The 25,658-nt window shown below is 39.3% G+C and overlaps 2 long non-coding RNA genes across 2 annotated transcripts in view; one reads left to right on the top strand and one right to left on the bottom strand.

Annotated features, from left to right (window-relative positions):
- The window catches only part of LOC129145271 (uncharacterized), a 76,605-nt gene extending 53,382 nt beyond the window's left edge, over positions 1-23,223 (bottom strand). Inside the window, exon 1 of the long non-coding RNA XR_008550575.1 lies at positions 23,162-23,223. This is a non-coding gene — a long non-coding RNA (uncharacterized LOC129145271). The remainder of the gene's footprint in view (positions 1-23,161) is intronic.
- Positions 1-25,658, top strand: part of LOC129145270 (uncharacterized) — a 44,308-nt gene that overhangs the window by 6,324 nt on the left and 12,326 nt on the right. The gene's annotated exons all lie outside the window — the stretch shown is intronic.

The following is a 25,658-nucleotide window of genomic DNA, read 5'->3' as shown; positions in this document are numbered from 1 at the left end:
CCAGTGGAGGGATTAGCCTTTGGTGAGAGCAAGACATTTCATCCAGACTAAGAAGAAAGAAGGCAGAGTTTGTAGGAATAGATGCAGGTAACATTTGTAGGATTTAGATTAGGGCAAGGAAAGTGTTCTTCTCTGGTCATTTTTTGTCTTTTTTAATGATGTGTAACATGAGGTTAGTAGCTGACAATATGACGTTAAGGACAAGGGGAATAGGGATTTGAAGTGAGAGAAGAAACTGTGAAATAGTAATTCGTGAGGGTGGGATAACTGGAGAAGAGTTGTAAAACTGCCAATGTTGAGCACCCACATAGGATTAGAAATCAAGATTTTTGAGATGAGAGCAGTCATGAACAAATTTGTTATTTTCTCCACAAATGTTCAGCCACTGGCGTACAAGCCAACATGTGTAGACAGATTGATTTGATTAAACTTGAGACTTTGTATGATCACAATGTGGGAAGGAAAGAATGAGATATTAAGAACGACTGTTTCTAAGGCTATGATGCAAATGAACAGTGGAAACTACAAAGGAGAGATGGAAAACCAAGAGAGGGCTGGTTGGAGCTGGTGGTATTAGCCATGAATTAGAACTTTTAATCAGAACCAGATGAGGCAGTGGATTGGTAAAGGTTTGTTAGTGAATAGGTAGTAAGCAGAAAGCAGATCAGAGCTGGGGCATCTCTTGGTGAGGATGAGGTTGAAGGTATGTTCCAGAGTTTTATTTACTGAAGTCTTTGTGAAGCTAATAGGGTAAAAATATCCAAACCCAAACTTCTCATGTATTTTCCTATAATAGTGTTTCTACTTACTTATTTTAAAAGATAAAGATTTATGGCTAAATTTGATTTGAATTATATCTATATAGTTCAAATTATATATATACATATATATAATATAAAGTCAGTAAGAGGTAAAGTAGATAAAAATAGTAGAGATGACTTTACATTAAAAACTTCACATTTTTGAGGTTCACAGCAGTTAACTTTTTCTTGAACTTAAAGACCTGAAATAAACAATTTTCTGTGCAATAATAAACTGAGTCTTAGCTCCAGAAAAAAAAAAAAAAAAAAACATGTAAAACTGGGTCACAATTGAGGTTCACAGAATTGTAAGCAAAGGATCCCTTACTCTGCACTTCAGGCAAGAATCTGAACCACAATGATGGTGATAATTAAAAAGATGTTATAATGGTGACTTGATGATGACACTAATTGAACACTCAGTATGTGCCAGACATTTTACATATGATTATTTTTCCATTTAATTATCTCAGTAATATGTTGCATAGATGAAGAAATTGAAACTCAGGGAAGTTAGATAAGTTGCCCAAATAAGCAGAGCTTTTACATTAAAAACTCTGAACTTTTTGACTCCAGAGTTCATCCTTTTAATGACATTAGATGTGTCCCTGTATGAAAGAAATAGCATAATCTGTTCATCTAACCCTTAGTTAGTCAAGTCAAGTGTTTCCTATTAGCTAACGGAAGACTGGCAACTCAGGAGTTATGACAGAAAAAACAAAGCCACAGGACTCACACAGACCAGGGTAGGAATTATAGACAAGCCACATATTCACCATGTGATCTCGGGCTTATTGCTTACTTTCTGTGAGTCTCAATTCCTCATCTGCAAAGATAGAGAAAATATCAAAGTCTTACTTGCATTATGGAAAGTTTTAAAAAGATAGCATGTGTAGCTCTTGATAGATTTCTTCTTTGGGAAGGGATCCTACTCATGTCACCTAAGTTATCTAGTAATTACCTTGTAATAATTAAAGTTTAATAAATATGAGGCATTTCATGAATTGATGGGTAATGAATGACCAGTTTGAGGTTTTGGTAGGTTAAAAAAAAAAAGAACGTGTGGAGGAGATAGGAGTTATACTCCTGCTGATGATTTATCTGCCTCCAGATTCAAAATAATTAGAAATAATGTCAAGAAAAGAAAAACAACTTGAACAGAAGAAACACATTGAATAAAATTTGTTCATTTCCAGAACTTCATAGAACAAGTCATTGACACTCTTTGGGGACACAACTAAAAGGGACCATCTATTTAACCTTGGAGAGTCATATCTCAGAACATTAGAATGTTTCATTAGGTCTTTTCCTTATAGATTGCAGACTCCCAAAATACGAAGAGATCTCACAAGTCAAGTGTGACCTCTTTAACTTAATGATGAAAATTTTTGAGGTTCACAGCAGTTAACAGTATTTTAAAAGACATTCCAGCAACTTGGGAGCTGAAGAGATCTTAAACACCGCATATGTCATCTTTCCCTCTTTCTCACCCTATTGCTCAAGAGGCTTTTCCCATTTTTTATAGTTGTCTTATGATACCTGTGTACTCTGAAGGAGTTAATATATACCCCAAAGGGTTGTATTTTTTAAATTCCAAAGCAACTCAAACTGGATAAAAGTCATCAAAATATTTGATCATTCTTGAGGGTTCTCATCCAGAAAATGTTAGAAAATGGAAGCTATCCAGAGAGAATCTCAGTGAAATACTTAGAGGAAAAATATGAATTCTAACCCCAATTGGAAATTTACATAATTCTATAGAGATGATCCAGTGAAGTCAGCAGTTCCCCCAGGGAGAATAATGGGATCATGCTAAATTTTCTTCATTTTTATTTTTCAAGTTCTACCACTAGATATATCTGAGTGAGTCAGCAGAAAGTGAATCTTATTAAAGAGCTGGTCTGTGAAATGCGCAGTGTTTATCACATAGTGATTATTTATCTGTTTGGAGCAATTTTCAAAGTTTCCTGCAGTGCACAACTTTTTCTCTTCCCTGGTTTTCCTTGCTTCCTAAATAAAAGTGGTTCTAAGGGCCTCCCTGGTGGTGCTGGGGTTAAAGACAATGGTCTCAAGCTATCCACAGCCACTGCAGCATGAGTTCGATTCCTGGCCGGCCAGGGAGCTGACCCACATGATGCAGCAGACCTCTCCTGTCTCACCTGCTGCTCCCCTCAGCAGTGTATTTCAGTACATCTGCCTGTTCAGCTCCCCACTCTGTCTCTGGTGAATCTTCCTACCCCTTGAACCTCTGGCCTACACCCCAGCTCTCGCATGCATAAATAAATAAATCTTTTAAAAAAAATGGTTCTAAGACCCCTACCTAAAGGACTGAGAAATTATTGTTTCCCTAAAAAAAAACTTCAGAGATTCTGTTATTTGGAATAATGTGAACGAGTGCCAATTCAACATTTCTCCCACACTTAGTCAAATTTTTAGGAACTTCTGGTGTAAGTCTTTGAAATAGCAAATGTCTTTTTTGTAGAAATAAAACAAAGCAAAAAATAAAATATAAAACAGCCTGTGGTTACAAATGTTCTCTATATGAAGGTAACCCATGTAGAGAAAACCTGTCTTGGTTGACAGAAGGCTGTGGGTCACCAGGAGACATTGGGGTAAACATTTTTAGTATATTTCAATTTTTATAATTTGATTCAGTATTCTTATTTGGTTTATCATGGGCTTTATCAATGAATAAATTAAGTGCAAAGGAAAGATGAAAATTTTTTTTTTTTTTTTTTGTTTGTTTGTTTTTGTTTATACATGCACTGGGTACAGTCAGAAGCGCGGGAGGGTGAGAGAATTCACCAGAGCCAGAGCGGGGAGCAGAGCAGGCAGAAGGACTGAAGTACACTGCTGAGGGGAGCAGCGGGCTGCAGGAGAGGTCTGCGCGCCATGTGGGACCCTCCTCCGGTGGCCGGGAAGCAGCCGGGGATCGAACCGGCGCCGCAGAGGCCGCGGGCAGCTTCGCAACCCAGCGCTCAACCGCTGCGCCACCGGGGAGGCCCAGGAAAGATGAAAATTAACATGACTCTTTTAATTAATATTCCTCAGGTTTCATCCATGTTGTCACAAATGGCAAGTTGAGGTGATTATGCTTTCTGAAATAAGTCAGAAAGACAAATACTGCATTTTTTTCACTCATATGTAGGACATAATGAAACAAACAAAACAAGCAAAAATAAAAACAAGTCTTAGACTCTGGCAACAAAATTGTGGCTTTCAGGGAGAAGAATTGGGGGAAACAGGTAGACAGTGTGGATTTCAGGTTGGTGAAGGTTTTTAGACCTTCGTTGTAGGCATGGTGTGATGTTATACATCTGAGCGGTGTGAAGCTTTTCTGCTAAAATGTACACAATGTTATAAGCCAATGCTACCTCATTAAAAAAAAAACCTTTAAAAATAAAATTTATGTATTATATATTATCTCTAGAATTTCCAGATCACTGCAGTCTATCTAACCTCCTGTATATTAAGTATATCATAAATCTGTTTCTCCAGACTGGCATTTATATATTACATTTATATGTGGCTTCTTCAATAATATAAAAATTTTGGTCACAGAGTCAAAATGCCAGTTTTATCTTCTCTGGTTTCTGGGTTGGGTTAATGTTTAGAAAGTCTTTTTCCATTCCAAAATAGAAAAACATTCTCTGAAATTTTCTCTTGGTGTTTTCCCAGGTACCACCCCTTGCCTCTAGCCACATTACTATATGACAAGGCTGTAAACCATATTGGTTTTTGAAGCACAAACTCCAAAATCAGCTGCTTTGGTTTACTTTCTGGTTTCACATCCAACTATATAACCTAAAATGTCTTGGAAAAGCAGTAATAATAGTCTTTGCATCACAAGTTTTTATTAATGTTAATAAATTTTTTCATATGAAGTATTTAGAAAGATATTCCACGCATATTAGCTATGTGGAGGTATTGAGCATCATTATCTTTGTGAGCCCCGCCAGTGCACATTTCCTGCCATATAGTTCAGACTCAACAATAAAAAGTTAATCAATTCACTCGAAATATGTTTTCCCCACTCTCTTTTTGCATAAATAAATTATTACTTAATCTGTCTGGACAACAGTCCCCATAATCATTTCAGCAACTCTTAGCACAAATGTTCGTTTGATTCTCATTTTCTTGGTTGTTGTGGAGGCTCTTAGATGCACCTTGTGAAACAGCTTTGTAGTAAGCATTAAACCAATCAATGGGAGGTTAAAATGTTGGCCTTTCTTTACAACCCCATCAAGACCACAATTCTTTGAAAGGCAAAAGACATTTGTTAGTCTGAAATTATAAATAAGGACGTGGCATCTTTTTCTCTCAAGCTTTATGGAAGTATTTCACCTCACAACCTCTGCCCAGTGGTTCAATGAAGATTTGCATGGCTATTTGGAAAGAGCTCATTCTTTGGCACCAATAATTCAGAGACCAAACTATGGGTTGTGAGAAGTTTTTTCTTTGCTCTGGAGTAAAACTGAAAGACATAAAAATACCACAACCCAGAGGTCTATGTATGTGACAGAGTTGTTCAAGTTTTTCAGAGAACTAGAGCCAAGAACCAGGGCTTACATCCCTCAATGTATCAAACACTGTCTGTCCTTCCAACCCATATTTAATTGCAGATACTCAACTGATTGCTTTCATTCCATCTGTCATTCATTTTCCATGAATCATTAGAGCTAGAAAAGATGGGTACTTTCCTTTTTCACTATGATATGTTCCTTCTAGCCAAGCAGCATAATAGAAAGTGGAAGAATTTTGAAAATCCCCTCTTTCTCAGAACACCTGACCATAAGGATTTCCCTATTAATATCTATCTCGAATGTCAGAAGTTGAGCATTACCAAATTGTTTCTTCTCATTTCTTTTCTCTGGCAATAATTGATTTTTCTCTTGGTATATGGATGCCTCCCCTGCCCCCCACCCCACCTGGGGTGAAGCGCATGAAACTGAAGACAAAAAGGGAAAAAACACACTAATATATTTCCAAAATATTCTCCTGATGAATATTGTACAGTGGCTTTACCTCCACTGATTCATGTCTAAAGTGAACAATAGGTTGAGTTTGCTTGGTTGGAAACTAGGAGAGACAGGTAGATCAGATTGGGGTTGTAGGAAAAACAATTTGGGAATTGAGACCTACGAGGCAGCATTGGAGTTTAATTTGATGAAAAACCAGGAGCTTTTGTTCACTCCCATGAAGAGGGGTATTTTAATCAAAATGGCACTTTGGAACAGAAATCTTGTGGCTCATATGAAAAACAAGGTATGTACTATTAAGGGTAAGAATCGAATATAGTAAGGGGAAGCAACATCTTAGAGTCTGAAAAAAGAAGTGACTCTGTCCTGAACAAGACTTACAGATCACATGGAAGAACGGATGTTGCACAGAATAGTCATTTATGCTCCACTGGAAAGCGATAATCAACGCCATCCAACATTTAGCTCAAAGCCTGTGTGTATGTGACAGATGCTGAAGGTTACATGAAGAACTGAATCCAGAAAAGCAGCATGACTTGCAACTCATCTCATACTTTCTTTCTCTTGGAGAACTGTCAAGGGCAGTGATGCTATGAGATACGTGCTTTGATCACTCACATTCTACAGATGCATGGGTGGAGTTCAGGGACATTAAATAACAGGACCAGGGTTATACATAGGAAGTAGCAAGGTCAAGATTTGACCCCAGGTCTCCTATGACTCTGGGGTCTTTACATTGAATGACTGATTCTTTGGGTTTTGAGGGTCCAAAATAGAGACCCTGTTTGGTTAAGGAAGAAATGAGGGACTTAGGTGAATTGACTATAGTGGACAGTAAGGAAAAGGATTTAAGATGACTTCAAAGCTACTAATTGAGCATAAGTACCAATGATGGAGATAAAACACTGTAAAGGGAATTGATAGTGTCTTAGGAGAAACATTTAAGCACTTTAGTTCTCAGCAACCATCTAGTGAGGATAAATTAAGATTCTCATCACAGGTGCTTGCCAGGCACTGTGCAGGCTTCTAGAGATAAAGAGATGAAGGAGAGGAGCCCTTGCCTTCAAGAAGCACAAACTAGTAGGGATGTTAGCATCTTTAATTATCACTCTAATGAATTTTCTTAAAATTATTACAATGTGCAAAGCCTACAGCTCAAGGTAAGCATCCAGGTATTATAGGAACTGCAAGGAAGGTAACTCCTTGGGACGAGGATCATGAAGACATCTTAGAATGGTGCACATGTTGAGTTGCAGTTGATAATAAATGGCATTAGGTAGCAAGTTAGGTACAATGGCAGTGAGCAGAGGGCTATGCCAAGAGTGGGAATAGCAAAGAAAAAGGCAGCAAACAAGATGGAATGGGCAGAACCGCCACCAGCATGGCTTCTGATCTCTCCCCTGCAGGGGAGGAAGCACAATCACAAGCTTATGGTTTGTTCTGCGTTGTGGACAGATTTCCTCTGCAAATGTGTGCAGGATACATTTGAGTGGGATAATCTGAGGAACGAGTAAATATATAGGGAGGCTTTTAATTAAGTCAGATAAGAGATGGCAGTAATTCAAACTCAGAGGCATAGCAAATGAGGTTGGAGAATGAAGGCTGGGTTTGAGAGTTATTCAGATAGGAGGTTTGGTGATTGGTGGATGAGGAGGGAGACAGTGGGGTGAAGTTGAGGGCGAGTTGAGTTGTCTATATGAATAGTGGGGCGACAAAATAAGTTAGAAAATACAGTCAGAGAAACACACAGAGAGAAATAAGTTCATTTCCTAGGGTTTCCAAAAAATGATTAAAAACTTGGTTTGCGTAAGGCAAGAAAAACTTATTTTCCTGGAGTTGGAAAGTCCAGAAATCCAGAATCAAGGTATTGGCAGTGTTAGTTCCTTGGGTAGAATGCGATGGGGAATTTGTTCTTTATCTGTTCCTTAGCTTCTAGTGACTTCTGGCTGCTGGTAATTCCTGGTGTTCCTTGACTGACAGATGAATTCATTGCCCTAACCAGTGTCTCTATCATCACATGGCCTTTTCGTTCTATGTCTCCATGTGTCTTCTCCTTTTCTTCTTCTAAAGATGACTGTCCTTGGATTTAGGATTTACCCTAATCCAGTATGACCTCATCTCAAGATCCTTATCTTAAATACATCTGCAGAGACCCTTGTTCCAGGTAAGGTCACATTCTTAGGGCCTGGATGGGCATATCTTTTGGGGAACCACTATTCAACCCATTTCAGGGACTTTGGAAACACCCAGGAATGAGTCAGAAGTTGAAGGCAGGGTCTGAGTGAGCTGTTAATTTGCATGATAATTGAGATCAAGATAATGCGTGAGAAACCGAATGAGGTGAGTCACGGGTCAAGAGCAAAGTCAGGGGCATGTCAATACTTGGCAGACATAAAAGGAAAGTGTCTACAGGAGCATCAGAAGGCCCAGATATTTCAAAGAAAATCAAACAATTATTTCAAGGTATCTATAGATCTACAAATTACTGGGCACTTACTCTGTTCCAATCACTGCAGTATTGATACTTTTTTTCCATTTGCTTAGTACCCCAAATAAGTGTCAACAATAGGTACTTTTAGTTCCATTATACATGTAGGCTACAAGTCAGGAATGTTAAATAACTTCAGCAAGATCCAAGAGCTAATTAGTTGTGAACTCAAGAATTGAACATTTGATTGCAAAACTTAAGTTCTTTTTCCCTCACTGCCTTTTTTGTAGCATTTTAACAAGAGGAAAATTTAAAGATAGAAGGAATGATTTAAGACTCTAGGACAGTGATTGAGTTGCTTTTTCAGATCTATGGTCATCTTTTTCCTTTCTAAAAGAATTCTGCGGGGTGGGGTGGAGGATTGGATGTTGTGGTATGCCAAGCTCTAGAAGAATTGTCTCTTGTCTTTCCTGGGAGAGAGGACTGATTAGATGACAGAATGGTGACCAATGAGATATAAGCCGACATATTGGGTCCAGAAACTGTCCTATAAAAGATGGCAATCTGAACTTCAAGATTCCCTTTTAATTTTTTTCTTCCATCTCCTTTACTGCTTTCAGGGCTGTGGACATGATAGCTGGAGCTACAGTGACTATTTTTTGATCATGAGGCAACTCTTTAGATGGGAGTAAAGTGCTAAGCAAGGAGGAAGAGAAAAACCAGAGGAGTCTGTGCGATTTGTTGCCATCCAGAGTTTCTGCACCAGCTCTTAATGCCTCTTCCCACTTGTAATACATAGGGAAAGTCTCCCCTAACTTACTTAAGTCACTGTTTATCTGACTCTATATAAGCAGCCAGATAAGTGCCCAATGTCGTAATCCTCCCTACTTCTTCCTTAGAAACAGAGGATTCGAAGACAGAAGTGGAACAGATAAGTTTGCCAGGGGGGAGGCAGGACAATTAAGGGAGATTAACTCAATGGCTTCAACTTTTAAGGTGAAATAAGAGGTAACATCTAATGAGATTGAATGTGGTAAGGTCTGGAGTAGGGAGACTTTTAATCACTTTAATGGTGTGCTCAAATGAAATACTGTGCTAACTGCTGATCTAATGTACCAAGCCCACTTTGTGTTATAACCTGTCTTTGAAAAAAAAAATTGGCTAGCATTTCTCCCTTTCGGAACATTAAGAACATTTGGTTTTGGTAGTAGTGCAGACTAATCCCATTTTGAAAGCTCATCATGAAGCTTTTCAATTTTTCAGTGGTAATAATAATAACCTGCAAGCTGGTTCAACCTGAAGAACATCCTTCCTTTTTTATACTTCAAAAGAACTACTAGAACCTTACTTGACCTCAAAAAAATTCTTCAAAGTGGATCTGGAGGCCGTCAGACAACAAGTGAAACTTTTGGGGTGAACATTAACACTTACTGGAAAGAGCCCTTTTCTTTATCAGCTTAGAAGAAAGTGATCAAAATAAGATAATTTCTGGGAAAAGCTCTAAAGTTTGCTATTTTTTCCCCTTGCTAAGGTGTTTAATTAATTTTCATAAGTTAGTTTTTCAGTGTACTTGGAGTAATCAATAGTCTCATATTTTTACCGCTTGCTTCCTCGTTACAGTCCCAAGTTCACCGCACCTTGATTTATGCTCAAGCGTAGTTGTGAGATGAATTTTTTTTTTTAAATTTATTTATTTATACAGGCACTGGGTACAGTCAGAGCGCAGGAGGGTGAGAGAATTCACCAGAGCCAGAGCAAGGCGCAGAACAGGCAGACCAAAGAAGTACACTGCTGAGGGGAGCAGCGGGCGAGGCAGGAGAGGTCTGCGCGCCATGTGGGACCCTCACCGGTGGCCAGGGATTGAACCGGCGCTGCAAGAGGCTGCAGGCAGCTTCGCAGCCCAACGCTCAACCACTGCGCCACCAGGGAGGCCCGAGATGAATTTTTTATTTTTATTTCTATTAGGACTGCCTTTGATTATGGTTTCCCATGGTTTTTGTTTTCCTAGCCAGGATACATGTTCTTAGGAACACAGACTTTTATGAGGAAATATTTTTATTCTCCAAAGACTTTGCTAGTAATAAGTCAACCAGAGATTTTACCGAATTTTGACTTATGATGCATGGAAATAATATGTCAGACAGATTTCTAAAGAATAGAGAATATATTCTTTGTGCCTCTGAATCTAACACAGTGCTTTGCACAGACCAGATCTCAATAAATGTTTGTGGATAACAGTGATAACTACCTGGTTTAACTGTTAGAAAATGCAAGTTAATAATAGACCAGGGGCTTTAGCAGATGTAGCAGTCAAAATCACTGTTATCCCGGTCTGCTGTTTTAAGGAAAAAACAGGTTCAAAATATCCATGTTCTGACCTTAGCCAGAGCAGCAAAGACAGAAAAGAACCCACTCTACGTTATGCTCAATTTTATAAAAGTTGCCAGGAGGCAGGTTTCCCTTAAGACAGGTTCTACTATACAAATCCAAATGCTATATGGAAATTCTGTGAGTGAAACTCTATCAAGTTATACTTATTCAATAATCCAAACTTAATTAAACCCTCAATCACTTTCCACAGACCTGAGATGATGAGATGAGAGTCAATGATCTGTAATTTCAGGAATCTCCTTTCATTTCCACTTTCTTTTGCTGATCGGTGTTGCATTAGCAATTTTTCCTCCAACCTTTGAGGAGAATTGCTGTTTAGAGAGGACATATTGCATCCTTCCTGGCAGTGCCACTATTTCACAGTTTATTTCCTTCAGAAATCTCAAATGAATACCAGGGAGTACTAGTGATTTACTGTATTTGAGCTCCTCAAAGTTAGTCAAGAACAGAATCCTCAGAGACTAAGAAACACTTCAGTTTCCCATCAACATTTGTGCTATAAAAATGTAAAATCTCAGTCTCTACTCATCAATATAGAACACAATACCAAACAAGTTAATTGGTCCCAATTGTGGTCTCAACTATGATCTTTGGCTATTGTTTACAAAAATAAAGCATTAGAAATTGCATTTGCATGTTATTTAATGAGCTATTTTCTATTCACATTCAAATTTAGAATCATGCGTGATGTTCAGATATCAGCCTTCAAATTGGTGAGGAAAACTTCTGATTTTGAGAACCATAGCTCACAGATCAGAGCAGGCCCTCTGAAGTCTTTCATTAATGACCACCATTCTTCACTCAGTTTGGAAAGTGAAGTAGATGTGTGTGTGTATTGTTTGTTTGTTTGTATATACCCAGCATCCATTTACCCTGTGCTAGGAAAAAACACTTCACTTGAGAGCATCACCCCTATTCCTACTTTTAAGTTTGTCATTCAGATGGATGGGTTGGTTAGGGGGTGAGGTCCTGAGATGGGCCAATCAAAGCATGACATTATTCTGGCCACGTGATCCACCCAAGTCAGACTAAAACTCTCAATCCTGATTCATTGTTGAGAATTCTTCCAAATGGCCTCCAGAATACTCATCAAAGAAGGTTGCATCATATTTCTTGGCTGTCCTCAAATAACTTTTATTGTAATCAGCATTTAAACCAAATAGATTGCGATGTAATTCTTACCTACTACCTTTATCTTGTCATCTGCTATTTTCACATTCCCTGGATTCTGTACCTCAAACAGGCTATAGTGATTCCATCTTAGAAGCTGTGTCCTTGTTATTCTCTCTACTTGCAATGCTTCTTTTCCCTTAGATTATCACCTGGTTACTATTTTATCATATTTCATGTCTTAAGTCAAATGCCACTTCTATAGATAGGACTTCCTGGATGAGAAAACAAGGTTGCTATCATATTTGCTTTCTGTAAGATTACCCTGTATTATCTTTATCGTGTTAATTTCTGGGGCCTAACTTATTTCATATATTCATTTCTTTAGTCTCTCCTTCATATCCCCAATATGTAATGTTATTGAGGGCAAGGACATTCATTATCTAATTCATCATTTTATCTATTCCCTATTCCTATACATCAGGCTCTCAATAATTATTTGTTGACTAAAGAATTCTTTTGCTGGGCTTGCTAAACTGACAGGCTATAAGCCAGGAGCTGCAAGTATCAAACTGTCAGCCAAGGAGAACAACACAGGGAAAAGGAGAGCTGAAAAATGGAGAGAGACAGATTCCCAATAGCATAGCCAAAGCCAGATACTCTGGGATGTTGTTTGTACTAGCCAATAAATTTTCCTGTTTGCTTAATTTACTTTGAGTTGGGTTTCTGTCACTTGTAACCAAGAGAGCCCGGGCAGAGAAGTATGTGAAGGAACTTGGAAGAAGAAAAGTACCATACTCATAGAAATACTGCCTTCTTGCAATATCCATTTTCATCATGCCACATACCTGCAAAAATGGGGACAGGGGAGGTAAGATAAAGATTGCATGGGAATTCAATAATTAAATAAAATATAAATGGACTAAAATCTTCAATTAAAAGGCAAATATTTTCTAGTGAAGTGACAAGACCTATTTCCACATATAAGAAATCTACTTTGACTATAAAGATAAAAAAAAGTTTGAAAATAAAAGATAAGAAAAGATAGACCCGGCAACAAGCATTAAAAATCTGGAGAAGACATTGGTATTAGGTAAAACAGATTTTGAAAGAAAGTGTAGTGCTAGTGTTATACATCAACCACAAGTTTATACAGAAACATTAAATTTTAAACCAAATCCACAGGGTGTCTTCTATTCATCCTCCTTTTTATATTCTAACTCTCTTCTCCAAGAAAGGGTAAGAAATTTAACTTCCTTTCTTTACCACCACATATTATTACTCATTTGCTGAAACCTACGGAGAACAGTGTTTCACAATTACTAGTAAATATTATGAAAATTATGTAAACACACAAAATGAACTTGGAGCATCTAATAATGCCAGAAGACAAAGGAATGATTAAAAAGAAAGGAGCAAAACATATCAACGCAGTATATCAAAAACAGATATAAGAGTCCCAAAGACCAAAACTGGAATAATTTGGACAAAATAAAGTAGTATTGGATTATAGTCCAAAGTATAAAATAAATAGCCATGAGATCATACTGACATAAATAAGTGTATAAATAAGTAAATGAGGGGAGGAAGTCTTCCAAATAATTTATAGATACTCCAAGCTCAAGAAGGGAAAAGTGTTGACTTCAGTTGGTGGCTTCCTTCCAGAGGATACAACAAGGTAGGGGGAGTAACTCTACTGTGAAGACACTCTCTGCAAGGATATAAATGATTTATAGCACATGAGTAAAATAACAAACTATGACTCTATATTGGTATTAATAAATACATCAGGGCCTCCCTGGTGGCGCAGCGGGTTGAGTGTAGCGCTGTGAGGCTGCCCGCAGCCTCTGCAGTGCAGGTTCGATCTCAGACTGCCGGGCAGATGCCCACATGGCACAGCAGACCTCTCCTGTGGTGCCTGCTGCTCCCTTTAGCAGAGTTTTCAGTCGTCTGCCTGTTCTGCTCCCCACTCTGTCTCTGGTGAATCCTCTCACTCTCCTGCTTGTCTGGACTATACCCCATTTCTTTTATGCATAAATAAAAAATAAATAAATCTTTAAAAAAATGAATACATCAATTTTCCTTGCAGTAGAAAGCTAACCAATAAATATAGTGAAAATAACATTTTAAAAATCATCACTACGTGATACCATTAGTTTGGAGGCTAAAATTAGTTGATAAGGGCCTCCCCTGGTGGCGCAGCAGCTAAAATTAGTTGATGAGAAACAGGTATTTATATAGACCAAAGTAGTTTCCCACAAATTATACATAGAGGAAGAGAGAAATGTTGCAGTAGAGAAACCTGGAGACACCATTGTAACTAAATGATCCAAGCTAATGTCTTCAACACTGGGACAAATCAACCGCATGCCTCCTGATAATGATATACTGAGGAGGACATAGCATCTCATGTCTAGTATATCTGCCCAAAATACTTAAGTTTAGTCAAGAAAAAAATAATTAAAAAACTAAATTGTGGATCAATCTGTAAACATAACTGCCTTTAAAATATGTCAATGTTAATAAAGATAAAGTTTGAGAAATGACTCTAAATTAAATGAAACTTAAGTAATGCAACAACTAAATGCCATGGGTGTTCTCGATCAGATCCTGGGCTGAGAAGTGACTATAATAGATCTATTGAAAGAAATGATATAATATGAACATTACTGGGGATGATGTAATGTTATTTTGATCAATACTAAATTCCCTGATTTTGATCATTACACTTTAGTTATGTAAGAGATTGTCCTTGTTCTGAATTTGTCTACAACCAGAATATATTTGGAAGTGGATTCTTCCAGTCTTCAGATAATAACCTGGCCCATTTGACTTTTTGATTTCAGTCTCATAAGATCTTTGGCAGATAACTGAGGTCAGCCCTCAGCTAAGAAGTTCTACTGACCTTCAGAACAGTGAGCTAATAAATGGATGCTATTTTAATTGACTATATTTGTAGCACGTTATTATACAGCATTAAAAGAATAAATAAAATCCTCTACCTTCACTTACCTATAAACACACACACATATGCTATCACACACACAAAATAATCTACTAGTGATTATGAAATATGTTGAAATATATGAAATTGAGATATTATGGATGAAAATTAAACAGGCTTGAATAGATAAGAACCAGTCCGATTAAAATATTGTTCCCTTCAAGACAGATTGCTTTGGGGCCTCCCCTGGTGGCACAGCGGTTGAGCACTGGGCTGCGAAGCTGCCCACAGTCTTTGCAGTGCTGGTTCAATCCCCGGCCAACGTCGAGGGTCCCACATGGTGCGCAGACCTCTCCTGCCGCCCGCTGCTCCCCTCAGCAGTGTACTTCGGTCCTTCTGCCTGCTCTGCTCCCTGCTCTGGCTCTGGTGAATTCTCTCACCCTCCCGCGCTTCTGACTGGAGCCAGTACTTGTATAAACAAACAAACAAACAAACAAACAAACAAATAAATAAATACATCTTAAAAAAAAAAAAAGACTTAATTCAGAATAGAATTTCTGTGATGGCAGAATGTAGTCCTCAAAAGGAGAAGTCATATCCCTTTCTGATCCAAAACACACAAAATAAGACCTCTGAGAGCATTTACGAACAGTATACATTTAAAACTATGCTTGGAACCAAGGACTATGGCTGAAGAGAGAGTGGAGATAGGCATAAAAAGGCTTGAAATCAAACAAAAGGTTAACTTGATAACTATGGTCAAATTAGATACATTAAAGAGATTTTTATTTATTCCAAATTCTCTTCTCAGGGGCTCAAATGCTTTCACAGCTGTTACTGCATTTATCTTCACAGACATCCTGTGGCCCTTCAACTTTTTTCAAAAACCTAATTTGAAAAAAAACCTTGTCTCTCCCTTGATAATAGGATAAAATTCTGAATTTATTCCAGGGCAAAGAGATTGTCCACCTATCTGCCTCTTTAATCACATTATCCCCTTGCCTATCTGGCTCATTTTGTAGTTCACTCCACAGCACATATCCTCCAATGATGAATTCCATGATTACTGCCTTTTTGTTTGTTTGTTTTTTGAAGATTGTATCTTTGCCTCACATGCACTTCTCAATTTTGTCATCATGGTAAATCCTCACTTAATCCTGCATGATGCACAGAACAGAGGTTCTGCTTTCCATCCTGGAAAGCAATGGTTCCAAGTATGGAATGAACTGTTCTTTGCTCCTAGTTTATTATGCTATCCATTCTAGATTAGATTGCTATTCACAGTGGGAAAGTTACACAAAAGCAGTTAGAAACCTAATTTTAACATCATTTGAAGAGTTCTAGCAAAAATGAGTAAATAAGTAAGTAAATGAATCAAGTGAGAAGACAATATTAGGATTAAAATCTTGGTGAGTTGAGTTTTTATCATTTATTCTTCCCACACATACAGAGTTGATGCTGAAATGTTAAGTATTCTTTCCAGTCTCATTCTTGCTTATGCCTTAATGTTATATATGCTTTCATCAGAATGACTCAACATTTCGCAATTCCCTTTTTATAAACAGCTTTATTGAGATGTAACTCACATACTACACTATTCATTCATTTAATGTGTACAGTTCAAAGATTTTTAAAGTATATTCACAGTAGTGCAACCATCGCCACAGTCTAATTACAGAGGTCTGGGTGGTGAGAGGATCCACCAGAGACAGAGTGGGGAGCAGAGCAGGCAGATCTACTGAAATACACTGCTGAGAGGAGCAGTGGGCAAGATAGGAGAAGTCTGCTGCGCCATGTTGGTAGCTCCCTGGCTGGGGATCGAACTCATGCCACAGTGGTGACAGTGCTGAGACTTAAACCCTAGGCTACCAGGGAGACACTAATTATAAAACATTCTTAATTCCTTTTTGTGTTTATTTTATGTCTGACCCTTTTCTCTTCATTCATTCATTTGTTCATTTACTTTTCAATACTTAATATATACCTATGCAGATAATGTAAGTGCTGGAAATATTTTGAATAATAAGAGATGGTCCTCTTTTCAAAGAGCTAAGAAAGACAGAGAAGTAAAGAAGTAGTTACAATAATTGCTGATAATTAGCAGTTGATGTGAGGCCATAAACAGAAATATCCGGGCCTCCCCGGTGGCGCAGCGGTTGAGCGCTGGGTTGCGAAGCTGCTCGCAACCTCTGCTGCGCTGGTTCGATCCCTGGCTGCTCCCCGGCCACCGGAGGAGGGTCCCACATGGCGCGCAGACCTCTCCTGCCACCCGCTGCTCCCCTCAGCAGTGTACTTCGGTCCTTCTGCCTGCTCTGCTCCCCACTCTGGCTCTGGTGAATTCTCTCACCCTCCCGCGCTTCTGACTGTACCCAGCGCTTGTATGTATGTATGTATCAATCAATCAATCAATAAATAAATAAATCTTTAAAAAAAAAAACAGAAATATCCAACTGACCGATGAGAGTCAGGAAAGTGATTCTAGAAGGACATGAGGTCTGGCTAGATAAGAGTGAAATGGAAACTGTCAGATGGTAAGGGCAGGAGATGGAGGACAGAGATGAGACACTCAGAGAAGAGGGTTCAGGGCATGAAGAATGGAGTCTGCTAAGTCCCAGAGCAAGTTGAAATAGTAGGTGCAGGGAGTCTAGCCTTTTGGCTAAAAGCAGCTTTTCTGCCTACAAAAATCCAAGTCCTTTTTTTTTTAATATAAATGTTTATAATAGCGTTATGGTCAATACTTAAAAATTGACAACTGAAATGCCCATCAACAGGCAATAGAAGAATTCACTGACGCACACCCACACAATGCAAACCTCCCAGGAACATGAGGGAACTACTGGTACCAAGACAACATGGTGTGAATAAATAAAGCCTGACAAAAGAAAAAGAGGGAACATTACATAGCTCCATCCATATAAAATTCTAGAAAATGAAAGCCAGTCTATAATGACAGAAGATTCATGGTACCCCGGTAGGGACAGAAGTGAAGTAAGGAGGGATTCCAAAGAAGCACGAGGAAACTCACCAGAGTAATAGAAATGATCACTCTTTGGACTGTGGTTATGACTTCAAGGATGAATACATATGTCCAAATGAATTAAATTCCATACTTCAAGCATGCATATAGACTTCTTCCGGTCAATTATATCTCAACCTAGCTATGCTTTTTTCTTACATTGTTGTTTATTTTTGTATAATAGTTGATTTCTCCACTCACATGTGGTCCTCGTAAATTTCCCACCACATCACCTCTGAACTGTCACCGTAGTCCCTTGGGCTCTTTCCTCCCCTATTTTGACTCATATCCTTCCCTCTTCCTGGCTGTAAGCCTCGATCTATAGTTTGTCTGCAAGTTTTGTCTCTCTGTTTTTTCTTTGACCCTTTGTTCAGATCCCCTATATTCATCCTGTAAGTGAAACCATCCGATACTTTTCTTTTTCCTTTTAACTTATTTCACTGAGCATTACCCCTTCTAGTCCCATCCATGTTGCTGCAAATGGCATGAGTTTATCTTTTTTGATTGCTGAATAGTATTCCATTGTGTATATATACCACATTTTCTTGATCCACTCATCTGTTTTTGGGTATTTAGGTTATTTTTTGTAAAGATGTCCCTGTTTGGATGATAATATATATAATCTCCCTGTTAATAGACCTAGTTTCTAGTGAGTGCTTAATTAATGTTGGGTATTAATATTATTTTCAGTGTTAAAATATTGTATTGGTATAAATCTACCTGCCAGAATCATGAAAACCCAGGAAAGATTTGGGTCTGATCTGCTGATGGGGCACAGAGTACATCTGAGAGGAGCAGGCTGGCCTTGAGTTAGAGACGTGGATAGAACTGGTTTAAAATCTTAGCTCAGCATGGGCCTCCCTGGTGGCACAAGAGGTTAAGACACAGCACTATGAAGCTATCCACAGCCACTGCAGCACAAGTTCAATCCCTGGCCAGGGAGCTTACGCACATGGCAGCAGACCTCTCCTTGCTTGCCTGCTGCTCCCCTCACATTTGAATTTTTTTTTTAAGATTATTTATTTATACAAGCACCGGGTACAGTCAGAAGCGCGGGAGGGTGAGAGAATTCACCAGAGCCAGAGAGGGGAACAAAACAGGCAGACTGACAAAGAAATATACTGCTGAGGGGAGCAGTGGGCTGCAGGAGAGGTCTGCACGCCATGTGGGACCCTCGCTGGTGGCCAGGGATCAAACTGGTGCTGAAGAGACTGTGGACAGCTTTGCAGCCCAGTGCTCAACCGCTGCGCCACCAGGGAAGGCCTGTTGAACTGAATTTTATTGAACTTCATGGAGAGCTGTGGCTCTGCCTCTCTATATTGATTTGTATGTACTCCACAGAGCCTAATATGGAGGTTAGTACTTAACAAATTTCAGTTGATAGATGATGCTTTAATTGGAACAGAGTAGTCCATAAATGTCTGAGGGACATAAAAACACAGGGACTATAGTAGACACTTCTACAATTCCAAAAGTTAAGATGAATAAGAGAATTTTTTCAAGCACTTGTGATTTCAGAAAATGAAAAAAATTCCAATGAAACTGATAAGGGTCACAAATACCTTTAGCCATTTTCAAGCCCAGAGTCAATGTGACTCTGCCTCTTAATGAGAAAAGTAACAAATCTCACTGCTTGCCTATTGTGATGGGAGAAGTCTGTCTAGTAAATAACCTGTCACAGGTCTTAAAATATTTTGTGTAAGTTGGTTAGTGCTTTGAGAATCTTAACACTTTGAGTCAGTTATTATCCTGATGATTAAAGTTTAGATCTTTACCCGTCAAATATTCCATAATACCTGACCCAATCACCACAGTCACAGCTGAAGTTCAGACTGTCTAGGATTTACCTCTACCTTTACCTGCCTTCTCTTCCTGTCCTTACTCCATTCTAGCATTATTTCCAAATGAACTTCTCAGATTCCTGAGCCATTGGAACATCAGTGTTTTATTGAGCCTATAATATTTTCAAGTCTTTCTTTTCCTTGGAGAAGTTAGATTTCCTGCACTTTTATGTGGCAAAGAGTTCCTGTGAATCAATCCTGAGATATTCATTTGCAAGAAATACAGTGCTGACTGCCAAGGCCAAGCAGCAACTGATATTAGGCACTTTTGTGTATATTTCAATATAAAGGATTGTTGTTAGAGGTATTTAAAAAGGCAGAAGGAAAACTCCCTCATGTTCTCAAATTTGCATTTTGCTTCATCTTGTAAGTGAGAAATAAAATACATTAGAACTTTCACATCATTAACAGAATGTGTGGGTAAACTTAAAATTTGCATTTAAATACATTCAAAAACAAAGATTTCTGCAGAACTTGCAAGAAGATCAGGAGAAGGTGCCAGGGAGAGGAGAAAGTGAATAGTAACAAAAATCATCAAAATTGAATTCTTATATGTTTTAATTGTTACATGTGTTTGTTTTTAAAGCTTGTATTGGTTCGAACATAGAACTGTGAGTTTCTTGAATAATAATCGGTTGTTCTGTCAATTTTCTGCATAGGTTATAAAAGTTTTGCAAATTCATTTAATTGATTCACTGATAAAAACTTCATGTGGTTTTCCTCAAAAGTCACAATGAAAGCACAGTCCAGGCACCATGAGTCACCAGACCAGGCCAACCTACAGGAAGTCTTAGGGGCACTTGATCTTGACATGAGTTTGCCATAACCAAGGCCTCGTACTCAGGTTTGCAATTACAATTTGACTTCTTTCAAATGACCCCAAACTAGTATCAACTCTCTTCCTTTGTGGTATTGATGAACTTGGCAGTGAATCCAAAAGCCTTCTGAAGCACAAGTTTTGAACAAAGTTATGTAGATTCTCAAGGGCTTCCATGGTAGGTAAAACCTGATCAAATATGACTAGCTCTTGACAGATCACCTGTCTGGTGTCTGAATGTAGGGTCTTCTGGATTCAGCAGGAGCAGTTCCTTGTCTGATACCCAATTTTCTAGATGGTCCATTGCAACTTCTCCATGCCTTCTTTCTTTAAGTATGTTGATATGATTGATTTAGCCATAGTGCAGTAAAGTGTATACAAATGTGCACCATGGGTTACTACCTTCACTTCCTAAGCAATTGACCATTTAAAAAACAGCCCCCCTTTCCGACTAAATCCTGCTCAGTGTAGCACTCCTGGCAGCCACTTCCAATCAATTTGAATTGATGCATGAGATGAAGCCGAGCGTGATGGCCACCTCTGGGGCTGAGGCTCTATCTAAGTCTTAGGAGACTCCCTGTCAATTCTCGTTAGGTGCTTATTTCATTTGACCATGAATGCAGCTCTTTAATGATGACCAAGGCAAGCATTCAAGTCCTCATGACACAGTTTGTTTTTCCCATTTCATAAGCCTCAGTACACATTTCCTGCACAAATGCATTGTCACGAGTGAGGCAGATCTCTATGGATTCAGACACGGTCATATTATTATGGGAATATATGATGGCGATGGTTTTCTCATCAAAGGTCTGTCGTTCTCACTGGGTCTTAAGCATGTGAGAAGGACTATGCCTGTTTTGTTAACCCCTATCAACCTATGCAGAGACATTGGAGCTCAGTGAGTATTTAGTAAGGGCATAGAGGGTTATCTAACTAGATGGATGAATAAAACACCTCAAAACCTGAACCATTGTTGCACATGTATTTCCAGTAACATCTAGATATCAAGGGTACTGGCAATAGCAGGTGCAGTGTGCTCATCTCGGAGCCTAGTTACTCACCTGTATTTCTGTCCTGCTTACTTGTTTGCTTTTTTAAGCAAAAAAGCTCCTTTTCATCAGAAAAGGAGTTGAGATGAAACTCAACCCAATATTTACTCTTTCTGTCTTTTTTTTCAATTCTCCTGATAATACTAATGATAGAAAATTTCCCAATGACATATTAACAGTGACTTTAAGGGCCTCCCTCGTGGCCTAGGGGTTAAGTCTCAGCACTATCACTACTATGGCCTGAGTTTGATCCCCAGCCGGGGAGCTAGTCCACATGGCACAACAGACCTCTCCTGCTGTGCCCGCTGCTCTTCTCAGCAGTGTATTTCAGTCAATCCACCTGCTCTGCTCCCCACTCTGTCTCTGGTGAATCCTCTCACCTTGGAACCTCTGCCCTACACCCCAGTTCTTCTATGCAAAAAAAAAAAACTTTAAAAAAACAAAGTTGGTGTAGGGTAAGGTTAAAAAGTATCAGGCTTTTCTGCCCTCCTGCCATTAGGATTGATGATGGATCCCTGCAGTCCTGAATGCATGCCTGATGGCGGGCAGCTGGAGTAGGGTGTGGGCATATGTAGGAGGGTACACTTGGGCTGAGAGAGCTTATAATGGTGGCATCACGGGGATGCCAGGAAAAGAGCAAAGCAGAGCGAAAGGAGTGGAGAAGCAGAGGCCACAAGAGAAAGCCAGAGAGCCCAGGAAGAAGGAAGATTTGCCGGGGGATGGGAGGCCTGCCAGCCTTTTCCGTGTCCCTGGAAAATCCCAATAAAACCCTGAAAAAGCCACCAAGGGCTCCAGGACTCCCCCTTTACCCCGTCTGCTTGGATCATAGAGAGCCTGCACTGTGTCCTTTCCTGCCACTATAATTGGCTTTGAGAATTTAGAGTTATGTTGCATTCAACAAGAATTTTGCAAAGTTGCCTCAAATGTTTATATCTAGTTTAGGAATGTGGTAAAATTACAGAGGAGTAAATACAATGCCTAATCACATATTCAGGACATAACATACCCCTTAATTTTTTACAAGGTTATATACCAAATATACTCAATTAAAAAGTTCTGAGGAAATAAAAAAAAAAGTCAGAACAAGAAAACAGAATTTTCAAGTCGTTTTGTGTGTGTGTGTGAAATCATCAATGTCTTGGTTGCTGACCTTCCCCAAGCAGGTTTTAGTCTAAGTGAAATGATGGGACTTATATAAAAACACTTTTGAAAATAGCACAAGTTGTAGCCAAAATCCAAAAATGTGTAGCAGAGGCAATTAACACAAAAAGAAGAATATATTAAGAAGGTAAAATTTTTCCAAGCTCTTGAAGGTGGGAAACAACTCTTCTGTTTATGCTGAAGTTTCACACAAGACCTGGCATGTTGCCTGATGTAAACTAGATGATCCATGGATTTTGTTTGAATGATGGATGGGCAAATATTAAATAATTAGAGTTTCCTGCTATTTAGGGTCTAATAAAGTTCTTGGCACATCATCGTGATTCAGTATTAATTTTCTCCCTAGTACTATACTTGGTTAAGGGCAACATCATTTCTGAAGTTACCCCAGATAAGGTTAAGTGATTATTCTTAAGTCTATTACTCTTGTTATAGAGCAACCCCGATATTAAACGGGTTCCTGGCTGTGGGTCCTCACCCGCGCGCTTTAAAGGGACTTATGAATACTCTACTACAGACACACGCCAAAGGGTTAATAAAAGGTTTATTTACAAGAGAAAAGGAAATAAGGAAAATGCACAACTCAGGGAGAAAATAGGGAAATAAAGTCTTTAATGCGTCCTACCCGATCCGACGACCTGGAAACCCCAAAGTCACTCTCAGAGCTGGCCGGACGCCGCGAGCTGGCCGAGGGCCCCAAAATGGAGAGAGCCCCAAAGCCCACGTGTCTGCCTTTTGTATCCACCTGGCTGCTTAACCCCACCCTCAGGTCCCAGCCACCTTCCCTTTGGTGGTGATGGGATTTGGAGTTCCCAGTGTCTTTGGCTTTGACCTGGGGTGGGGGTGGAGTCCACAAAGCCTGTATGGAATTTGCTTTGGGACTGCCTTTTCCCCCTAACACTCTCTCACCTTACGTAAATAATAAATCTCCAAATATATTGTCTACTGTCCTAATAGCTCTTTAACCATTCCTTTACTTCTCTCCATCCCCTTGCCACTGTCTTGTAATGACATTGAGGAATGTTTATCTAACTTGCTCCTCTCTCAACAACCCCCAAATTCATGTTCTAATTGACTGATCCACCGATCAGCAGATAGGATCAGGGCACAGCCTTTGATATAAACTTTCATGGCTCCCCACTGATAAATTGAAGCTAAAGTAAACTCCTTGGCATGATACACAAGACCCTATTAATAAGCTACTTGCTTACCCCCCCCCCCATCCACTGTCACTATCCCACTCCACATTTCAGCACTCTCCCCATCTATGTTGGGTTAGATTCCTCTTATCTGTAGTTTAGGCTCTAGCCTGGAATTTTCTTCCCTTGCCTCTGCCTGCCTCACTCCTAATTATCCTTGAGATTTCCCTTTACTTATCACTCCCACTAGAAAGCTCACCTGTGATGCTAGCATGTCCTGTATTCTCCTTTATTGTAGAAACTATAATTTGTGTTAATTGCCTATTCATTGCATATGTGGCTCTCATAACTAATCCACAGACTTTTTGCAGTGCCTGAATAGGTCTTACTTATCATTGTATCCTTAGTGCCTAGCCCATGGCAGGAATTAAATCCAGGTTTCCTCTATTACCCAGAAGTTACTACTTAGTATGATGTGATAGGGGATTTTTGCAGTCTGGAAATGCGATTTCCATACATGTACACATTAAAAGTTTTCAGCATTCCCAGAGGCAAAAGAATAACCTACCAAATAAGAATGTTCTGCTTTTGGAAACTGGGGGAATCTGTGCACATTTAAGCAAAGAGAAAATGAGAAAATGAATGAGTAATCACATGTGTGGTAGAAGTAGCCTTGCTGACCTCATGCCTTATTGAGAACAGAAGTTAAGAATCTCAATCACAGGCGTATTTAGGATCATCTTCAAAGAGTTGCCTGGATCACAGTGCTGGGAAAGTTAAAAAGATTTTCAGGCCACTTTAAACTAAAGTTGCCCTGTCATCTTGCAGACTTGCTTGCTAGGGTCCAGAGGACAGTCTCAAAGCTACCCATCCTGTCAAACAGCTATCAGAGAATAGCACCAGGATTGCAATCAGAGTTGGAGGAAGGTGGGAGGACACAAGGGTCAGTGGATCAGTCAAAAATCAGAGCACGTCTTCCCCACCCCCTCGCAGCCAGCTTCCACAGCCCGAGTGGGGCTCAGCCAGTCCCGATTTTAGGCAGTGCACTCCTGCCATCTAGTGTTGCCCTTCTGCCTTCACGAGTGTCTGCCGCAGAATGAATCTCACTTACTGAAAACCCAGCAAAAAGGCAGAACCCAACTGGGAAGGCAGACTTAGTGCCCAAGGACAGTCAAAACCCAAATCGAGCATCACAATGTATTTCCGTCCCTTTGTCCACTTGTGAAATTTTATAAAGAGATCGAATGGTGCTCCATGGACTGTAAGTTGGAAGGCTTGTTACCCGGTAAGTCGGCCAAACTGAAAATCACATTTGATGCTAGCTTTTATTTCGCTGGGAAATAAGAAATGATTTGAGTGTATCAAGGGTTGGATTTTCTTTTACTTTTCCCAAATGATTCTAAGTGTGTCTCAAGCATTGCCTAGAAAACATTTTTACCCAACAGTAAAATCGAGAATTTCAACACAAAGAAAAAGCTAAGAATGTCTCTGCTACTCTCTCAGCACTTAAGTGCCAAAATCGCCAAAGATGACACTGCAGAACTTTAACAAGGGAAACACTCCAGGGAGCAGGACTGACAATAGATGAAAATGATCCTTGTTTCTGGGGCCCAGAGGAAAGCTAGTGCTCTTCCTGTTGTTTTTGTTTTTTTTTTCCCCCACAGTGTCCCTAAGGTAATTCGTTAAAATATTAATAGTCTCTGTTTGTTGGGGGCGTGGGGGGAGCCATCAGCTGTCCTGAGGCACATCAGCTTGGGAAGATAGCAATCTCATCTGCCCACACTTCATGTCTGAGAAAATTGATCCTGAATTGATTCTGAACACAGCAGAGCAGCAATCAGCCTAGCCTCATAAAATCAACGATAGTCCTCGCCACAAAACAGTTTCTCAAGCACAAAATAGATTTATATATATGTAAAACTTACATCCTACAAAATAGTGCCTAGAGCAAGAGACAGAGGCAAGAATGGAGGCTTGAGTGAG

Source organism: Talpa occidentalis, unplaced genomic scaffold, assembly GCF_014898055.3.
Source record: "Talpa occidentalis isolate TD23 unplaced genomic scaffold, MPIMG_talOcc4v2.1, whole genome shotgun sequence".
NCBI lineage: Eukaryota > Metazoa > Chordata > Mammalia > Eulipotyphla > Talpidae > Talpa > Talpa occidentalis.
The sequence above is the reverse complement of the archived record's forward strand: the minus strand, read 5'-3'. Positions and strand labels throughout refer to the sequence as shown.